The 9183-nt window shown below is 47.0% G+C and overlaps 1 pseudogene across 1 annotated transcript; it reads right to left on the reverse strand.

Annotated features, from left to right (window-relative positions):
• Positions 1–4033: 4033 nt before the first annotated feature.
• Positions 4034–5318, reverse strand: LOC102539066 (nucleophosmin pseudogene; annotated as a pseudogene). Its single transcript, XR_012058924.1, has one exon. The product of XR_012058924.1 is annotated as a nucleophosmin pseudogene (transcript).
• Between the last annotated feature and the right edge of the window lie 3865 nt (positions 5319–9183).

Here is a 9183-nt window from a genome sequence, read left to right on the forward strand (position 1 = left end):
TCCCCGGACAGCCCCGGAGCTGGAGGTGTCTCTGCCTTTCATGAGGGTGACTATTTATTCTCAAGAAGGGTATGATGAGTCATCTCTTTCCTCTGCCTCCTCCTCTCGCCTCCTTCTCCCCCCTTTGGCCTGCACATTTTCCCCCCTACCCACTTCCCACTCTCCTTTCTTTCCGTTTTCCTCCTCTTGCCTTTATATCCCTTGGTCACTTACTCCTGTCTTTCTTGATTCTCTTTTTAAAACCATTTATTTTAATTTTGGCACAAACGGTGGTAGGCTGAGGCAGGGGGCCTCTGGTTCCCATTCTGTGATGACAGCATCCTCTTTTCACAGTGGCTAAGATGACCCGGGAGGGGAAAGTGGAAAGTAAGGTTCTTTTTGTGGGGAAGGGTGGGGATGGAGGGGAAGGGAGGGGAGGGGGGATGTCGAATCAGGACGGGGATGAAGAACTTCCAAGCCAACCTGAGTATCACTAGCAAACAGCCTGGGAGTCAGACTCCCAGACTCCTGGGTCTTTCTCCATCGGATATAAGATTCTCTGACGAGCCAGCTGGAAGGGCCTGGCTGAAGCTGGATTAAACCTAGTCCGTGGGCGCTCTCATGGCCTTACAAGTGCTTCTCTGAGGTGTCCTCTGGGAAACCCAGCCACGCAGATTGCGGTTGAGTTTGCAAGCCACTTGCTCAGGGCTGGTCCTTGAAAAGCGCCGAAGCCCATGCCTCAGACATCTTTCTGATTCATTTTCCATTTCCAGGCGCTTGACAGGACCGAGTTGGAATTCCAGCTCCCTGGTCTCTCTGGAGCCGCCGACAAAAAGCTATTTTCTGTGGGACAGCCTCCCGGAGCCAACGCTGTCGCAGCGCAATCAACCGGCTGCTTGAATAGAAAGATAAATGAGGTCTATTTTTAGCTGTGCTCTTCATCGTGGGCTGAGCCAGGAGGTCGATGGGTTTTTTGGACTCTGGTTTCTCAGCATCAGCCTGCTTTGGAGCCGGCGACTGGGGTTTCTGGGTACCAGCCTGGAACAAGCTGGCCTCCCCTGGGCCCAGCTCTGCCGGTTAATGAATGGATTTGATGGGGCCCCCTCTCCTCCCCCTTCTCTTAAGCCCCCTCCCAAAGCGAGGTGTGTCTCCTCCTGTGCTGCCCTCTGTTTCGGGGAGCGGCCCAGGGCTGAGCCAGTACACAGTCGGGAGCGGGCGTCGCGGACGCACCCCGGCCCCGGACGCCGCGCCCCCTTCTCCCACCGGTCCTCTGGGGAGAGGTGCTCAGGTGCGGGAGCCCGCAGGACACAGGGCCCTAAGTGTGGGGATGCGCTAGGCTTTGTTTCGTTGTCTGTTTCCTCCTTTTAAGACCAACGAGCCTTTGGAAGCTTTTTACAACGTTAGCGATTTGGCTGGATTCAGCGGTCAGCCTGCCTTGGCGGGCTGAGCTGGTGAGGGCAAGCACCTGGCTTCAACTGATGAAAAGCAGGAAATTCAGAATCACTTCCCGATACTTTGAGCTCCAGTTTCAGATTCTTTAAGGCCGGCTGACAGAAGGAACAGACCGGAATTCTCAGCTGAGGGCACTGCGCTCAGGGCAGGGTGGGCGTGAGGTTGGGTGGGGGCGCTGGGGACGAGCCCGGACGCCGAAGCCTCTTTTCCTGCGAGCTGGCAGGCGCGGGGATGCGGGTCTTGGGTGGAAGCAGTGAGGTTTTCCATGACTCCTTCTCTGATTGGCTGTTAGGTCTTTTCTCCCCCCCCCCCCCCCGGGACACCTGACAGTCTTTGCTTTCTTTCCGACAAGATCCCTGCCCGTGGAGCCACTGGCCTTGCCCCTGGCTGGCGGTGCAGCCTGATATAAACAAGCAGAGGGGCTCGCCTGGTGTCAAACATTGTGTTTACTAAACAAACCCGACAAGTTCTCATGGCCGCGTGAGGAAGCCCTGCAGCTCTCAATCCCCCAGAGCTGAGGAGGATCCATTTTATTGAGCTCCGTAATGACAGCCCTGGCTGGAACAGCTGGGGAGTTCCTATTCGCTCTAACAGACTCAGGAGGACAGTTTTTCTTTAGAAAAATTATGTTTTTCATTTAGACCAACAACTGGCTGCCTGTCTCAGCATACCTTCCTATCATCTTAAAAAGCGTGGTACAGTCATATAGCCCAGATGGTACTTACGGTGGCCAGAGTTAGCAAATAAAAAAAGGGAGTGCCTGGTTAAATTCAGGTTTCAGATACTTTTCTAATAATATTTGGGGCAGACTATTACTAAAAAGGTATTTGGTCTTATTTGCAATTCACATTTACCTGAGCATCCTAGATTTTATCTGGCCATACTTGGTACCTTTCCAGACATCCCCCACCTGCATACCTGTGGTGACAGGGAACTCACTACCTTTCAAAACAATCATTCCGTCATGAGACAGGTACAATTGCTAGAAAGCTCTTCTGTCCATCAAGATGGCATTCTCTCACATCTGCTCCTCGTGTGAACTTCTGGGGGTCCTTGGAATATGCCTGTTTCATCTCTCACAGGAAAACCCTCCCAATTTTTATTAACAGCCCTGGGACTCCTTGAATCTTCTTTCTCCAGCCTGAACATCTCCTGTCCTTTCAGTTTTGCCTGGAGTGATGTGGTTTCAGGGCTGCAGACCCACCTGGAAATGTGCTCTGGCTTGTTAAGAGCCTTTGTAATTGGCTGGGATCTGGAGGCCTGAGTAATGACTCCGATCGATGTGGCTTTGTGCTTGTTGTCACGAGCCCATGTCTACCGTGCCGGGGACGTTCTGGCCTCATGAGCCAGGCTTTGGCACGGACCCTTCTCTGTTATCTGTTATCTGTTATCTGTCAGAGAGGAACCCAGGAGCCACTGGAGATGTGAACACTCCCTGCTACGGCTGAACGTTTGTGTCCCCCTCGAAATCCACATGTCGAAACCTAATGTCCAACGTGATGGTATTTGAAGGTGAGGCCTTTGGGAGGTGATCAGGTTATGAAGGTGGGTCCCTCATGAGTGGGATTAGTGCCCTTAGCAGAGACCCCAGAGAGCCCCTTTGCCCTTTTCACCACGTGAGGACACAAGGAGAAGATGGCCCTCTGTGACCCTGAAACAGGCTCTTAACAGACACCAAATCTGCTGGTGCTTTGATCTTGGACTTCCCAGTCTCCAGAACTATGAGACATAAATTTCCATTGTTTACAAGCCACCCTGTCTGTGGTATTTTTGTTACAGCAGCCTAAACAGACTGAGACACTCCTGGACACACCACATGGGCAGCCCTGTTCTTCTTTTAGGTGACAGCTGGCAGTCAGGATGGTAGCATCACCCAAAGTCAGGTTCGATCTTGATGAAACAGACTTAGTAACAAGAACACACATTTCTACTTCAGGTCAGACTGAAGTTGTGCATACAAACATCAAACTGGATTCAGAGAGTGACTGCAAACCAATGGTGGGACTTTGGGAAAATCAATTATCTCTCTGGCTCTCTGCATCTTCATCTGAAAGGCAAGGCTTGTGAGTTAATTCTTCAAGGCAGAAGAATGTCTCACAAAGGCTGTGGTTGTGGCTATGGACATGTGAAGCTGACTGGAATAAAACAGTTTAATAAAAAAACCAACAAAGAAAAATAGTAATTGTTCTAGAGCTAAATGACTCTTTGGTTCTCAGCTTTCCTAGGGCAGGAAATGGTTAGAAAATTAAGTGTGGGCTACTCATTAGTGCGTGTGTGGGAGCCCTTTATTACTGGTCTATGACAAAGAAAGACAGAAATGGAGAAGGGTTTAGAAACATTTAAATCTACTTGACATGGTTGTGACATCCAAGTGTATGATCAGTGGGTTGTTTCATTGACTTGGGTGTGGACCAGCCTGGGCGCTACTGAACTCGTGGGTGGTGCGTGATATGTGACGTGAGCAGTGTACCAGACTTGAAGTAGAACCATGTGTTGATCTTTAAAGGATTAGAAATAAAGGGAAAAGTGGGTTCATTACCCAGATAGATCGAGGCAGTGTTTCCTTACTGCTATGCCGTTCTTTTTTTTTTTTTTACTTTATTAAAATACTGAGTTTATTTCACATGTGTATTTTTGTCTCCCCACCATTTCCATTTGTCTGACCACCACTACTACTATGTCCTATCAGAACATTCCATACATACTTGAAACCAAGCAAAGGGTGGGGTTCCATCTTTTAAAAACTAAACAGGCATTTTGGACAACACATTCCTGGCAATGAAACCTGGACAACATTTATCAGACACGGTAGGGAAAGTTCTCACTCTGCGTTATAAAAAGGACAGCCAGATATCAACTGCTGCAGAAATGAAATAAGACGGAAAAATTTAACAAGCTGTTTAAACTATTTTCTTAAAGAGACTTCCTCCACTGCCAGAGATCTTGAATAGCCTCTTGGTCAGTCATCCGGAAACAATTCTTCGCATAATTGATGAACTTGGCTTCCACTTTGGGAAGAGAACCACCTTTTTCTATACTTGCTTGCATTTTTGCTTTAATGTCGTCTACAGAACTAGGTCCTTTTGGTGTTTTAGGAGTTTTTTTCCTGTTTTTTGAAGGATTCTTGACCTTTTGATCTTGGTGTTGATGGTTTTGAGTCTTTTCCATTCTGGTTTGATTTTTGTGCGTTTTTGGCTGGAGTATCTCGTATAGATTTCTTTACTGGAGCTTTTTCTTCAGCTTCCTCATCATCAAAATCATCATCATCATCATCGTCATCATCATCGTCATCGTCATCATCATCTTCATCTTCATCAGCAGCAAGTTTTACTTTTTTCTGTGGAACCTTGCTACCACTTCCAGGGGCAGAACGCTTTCCAGATATACTTAGGAGTTTCACATCCTCCTCTTCTTCATCTTCTGACTCTGCATCTTCCTCCACAGCTACTAAGTGCTGTCCACTAATATGCACAGGCCCTGAACCACACTTCAACCGTAAGACCACAGGTGGTGTTATTTCAAAGCCCCCAAGAGAAACTGTTGGCTGTACAGACATTTTCAAAGTCGCCAGTGTTACTTTAATTGGACTGCCTTCGTAATTCATTGCCTCTGCTTCAACAATGTGCAATTCATCCTTTGCACCAGCCCCTAAACTGACCGTTCTTAAAGATAATTGGTGCTCATTTTCATCATTATCCACCTTAAAGGGATAATCTTTGTCGGCCTTTAGTTCACAACCGAAAAGGTAGTTCTGAGGCCTCAGGGGGCTCATGTCCATGTCCATCGAATCTTCCATGAGTTGGTGGCACGCACTTAGGTGGGAGAGAAGACGGACGGAGATAAACCACCACTGTTCCAGAGAACAGCCGCGCAGGACGGAATCACACCAGGGACTATGCCATTCTTGAATGATAGGTGTGCGTAGGTATTGTGCCCTTGACCCTTGGGGCCTCTAGGGGAGCCCTGGGCCAGTTTGGGACCAGCCGATGGACCGAGTTGCCTCTGGCCATGAGTGATCAGTGTGCTGTACAAATATGATCATTTTCCACGTGTGCTGTCAAGTGAGTGAGGTTGGAAGGTGCTACGTTTTCTCCAAAAAAGCAAATAGACAGAGAAGAGTGGGCTTTTTCAGACCACAGCGTCCACATGAACTGGCCCTACCTTGGTGCTTCAAACTGGAACTCTGCTCCCAGGCAAAAATGCCAAACGTCTTCTTCCCCTCATGTCTACTTTCCTCTTAAAGTTAAATTGAGATTTATCGTAGAAATATATGCATGTCCTTTAAAATCAAAGAGTACGGAAATGTAAAAACCCCGAGTCATCTGTACCTTCCTGCCCCCCAAGTCCCGTTTGGGTTCCCCAGAAGCAGCCACTTGCAAGCTGGAGCTTCGGAGTTTGTGGAGAGAGGGTCCTGCAGGGAAATGCCCCGATTTCCCCATGGAATACCAGGAGACACAGTGTTGGAGGCACCAGGGACCGTCATGTGCCATCGGGGAGGTTGGGTGTAAGCCAGAATGCACAGCAACTGGACCACGTCCCCAAGTCCCCCTCACCAGTCCATCACAGCCAGGCTACCTCTCCTTGCTGCCTTCCTTCTCACACTATCCTCCCCTTCACTCATCCTCCACAGAAGTCCAGAGGTTTAATCACTGACAGAAAGGAATCTGAGGGATCCTGGGCTCTGAGATGCTGGGTGCAAGAGAAGGCAGAGGTGAGGCTCAGGCTGAAAACTGGAGTCTTCTGTGAATGTCTGTATACTGAGCTGTGCCACCCCTAAGCCCTTCCTCTGACTTGCTGTCAGAATTACCAAAGCCAGAGGTGGCGTGGCAAAGTACAATCAACAGAGCAAAGAGACAACCTACAGAATGGGAGAAAATACTTGCAAACAATCTATCTGGTAAGGGGTTAATAACCTAAATATGTAAGAGACGCGTCCAACTCCATAGTAAAACCAAAAAAAAAACAAACAAAAAAAACCTCCCCAATCTGATTAAAAAATGGGCAGAGGACTTGAAGACATTTTCCACAGAAGACAGAAATGGCCAACAGGGACATAAAAAGACGCTAAATGTCACTGTCTCTGATGCAATCATCAGAGAAAATACAAATCAAGACCTCAATGAGACATCACCTCACACCTGTTAGGTTGGCTGTTATCAAAAAGATAAGAGATGGCAAGTGTTGGTGAGGGTGTGGCGAAAAAGGAATCCTAGGGCATTGCTGGTGGGAATGTAAATAGGTGCAGCCATGTGGAAAATGGATGGAAGCTCCTCAGAAAATTAAGGATATGAATACCGTATAATTCAGCAATTCTATTTCTGGGTATTTATCCAAAGGTAATGAAATCACTATTTTGAAGAGGGGATATCTACACTTTTATTTTCATTGCAGTATGATTTACAATAACCAAGTCATGGAAACAACCTAAGTGTCCATCAATAGATGAATGGACAATGAAAAAAAAAAAAAACCCACACACAATGGACTATTACTCAGCCAGGAAAAAGAAGGAAAAGCTGTCATTTGTGACAACGTGGATGGACCTTGAGGGCACTTTTCTAAGTGAAATATGTTGGAGAAAGAGAATGAATACTGTTTGCTCTCACATGTGGAATATAAAAACATTGAACTCATAGAAACAGAGTGGAATGCAAGTGGGGGAAGTGGAGAGATGTTTGTCGAAGGGTACAAACTTCCACTTATAAGGTGAATAAGTTTTGAGATTGAATGCACAACATGGTGACAATAGTTGACAAGACTATTATATACTTGAAGGTTGTTGAGAGAATAAATTTTCAATGTTCTCGCCACACACACACATGTAATTATGTGAGGTGATAGCTGGGTTAACTGACCTTATGATGGTAATTGCTTTTTAGTATATTCGTGTAGCAAAGGTGGAAATCCTTTTAAGGGGGTTGAGGCTTGTGTTTTCCAGTGATCTTGAAATGCCAACGTGTGGCTAGGTTTCTATGGTTGAAACGCAATGCGGGCACTTTTCTTTTGCCAGAAACATTCTAGAGATGATCATTCACTCACTGGGGACCGGGAGAGAAAGTAAATAAGAAAGTCTCCTTGCAGATGAGCATGGCGTTTGTCATTTGGACTCTCTCCCTGCTGATATTCAGACAGCATTCACAGCCACGTGCTGTTACCTGGGTAACTATCCTTGAGCTGGCATTTTAGGACCCAGTAGGGTCCAGAAGAACAATTCCATCCTTCCCTGGACCTTTGCCAGGTCTGTGAGAGGTGTCTTCCTCTTTTTTGATGCAAAAATAGAACTTACAGCCCCCTGGGACGATGAAGTCTAGTAAATCAGTGGTTATGCCCTGGGCTTTCCCGCTACAGCCAAGGGAGAGCTGAGGTGATTGTCTGAATAATCTGAGCAAAACAACCCACTGTCCTCAGTGGATCGCAAAGTTTGGAGTTACCCCAAGAGAACAATGCACTGGATCTGCTCGATCCTTTTTACGGTCTAGGAAAGGAAAACACGTTTTCTTTGGGGGATACTTCAGATGGACTAAACAAGCTTCTCCAATTGTCCTAGCCTACCTTCCTGGGAGTGGCTCACAGAAGGAGCCCCGTGAATGCAGTTACAATGGCGGATGTTTACTGGGCTAGTGTATTATGTTCCAGGCGCTGGGCTAAGCATTTCAAATAGATCTCATTTAGATGTCATCACAACAACCCCATTGCCATCCCCACGCAGCAGACATTGGACAGGAGGCCAACAGAGCCTTCAGGGACTTGGATGGAGCGCACAGCTGGGAAGTCACAGGGCTGAGTCAGCCAGTCTGACTCCAAATCCTATCTTGCCCACGTGAAACCTCTAGGGGGAATTATGCTACAAGGATACTGAAATGCAGAGACATCGTGATCGGATCAAGGGAACTTTGTCCCTTAGTGGAAGAGGTGGCGTATGCAAAACACCATTAACAAGGGGGTAGGTACAGCTCAGTGGTAGTGTGTATGCTTAGCATGCATGAGGTCCTGGGTTCAATCCTCTGTACCTCCTATAAAAATTAATAAAAAAATAAGCCTAATTACTTCCCCTCAAAAAAAAAAAAAAGCCTTAAAAAAACCCCAAAAAACAAACCACTAACAAATCAGAACATTTAAGGCAAGAAATGTGCCCCTCTTGGCCTCACATTCCTCAAGGGTAAATGAAGGGGTTGACCTGGGTAGTTTGCAAGCCCATCTCAGGTCTCACATATGACCTTTAGAGTGGTCTGTGTTTGTGATCTTCAGTATCACTGCACCATTGGAGCTGAGTCGGAGCACTGTTTGAACTCGAGTGTTCTTGTAAAGAGAGGTGAATTAAGAGTCAGCATCGGCCAAGTTTTCTTTTGGTGACAAATAGCTTTCCAATCTCAGCGCCCTAAACAACACAGCGGTACATCTCACGTGCTTACATGTCCATTTCAGATGTCCTGGGACTCCGTTGTTCTCCAGAATCCAGAATTATGGGTCAGCTACCATCTCTAACGTGGTGGGTCACTCTGCCAGAGGGAAAGAGACCTCTGGAAGTTATGACACTGGAAATTGAATGCTCTGGCATGGAGAATGACATGTGCCACAGTCTCTCCTAACTCCTTAACCAGAACTAGTCCCATGGGTCCATCCAGCCATAGGGGGCTAGAAGGTACAATCTTACCACGTGCCCAAGGGCAGACAACTGGGAATATTTGGAGAACAGCATTAATGACCACCTAAAATATGAATGCCACAGTGTCCCTCTAGAATCCTGCATGA

Source organism: Vicugna pacos, chromosome 15 (genome assembly GCF_048564905.1).
Source record: "Vicugna pacos chromosome 15, VicPac4, whole genome shotgun sequence".
NCBI classification, from domain to species: domain Eukaryota; kingdom Metazoa; phylum Chordata; class Mammalia; order Artiodactyla; family Camelidae; genus Vicugna; species Vicugna pacos.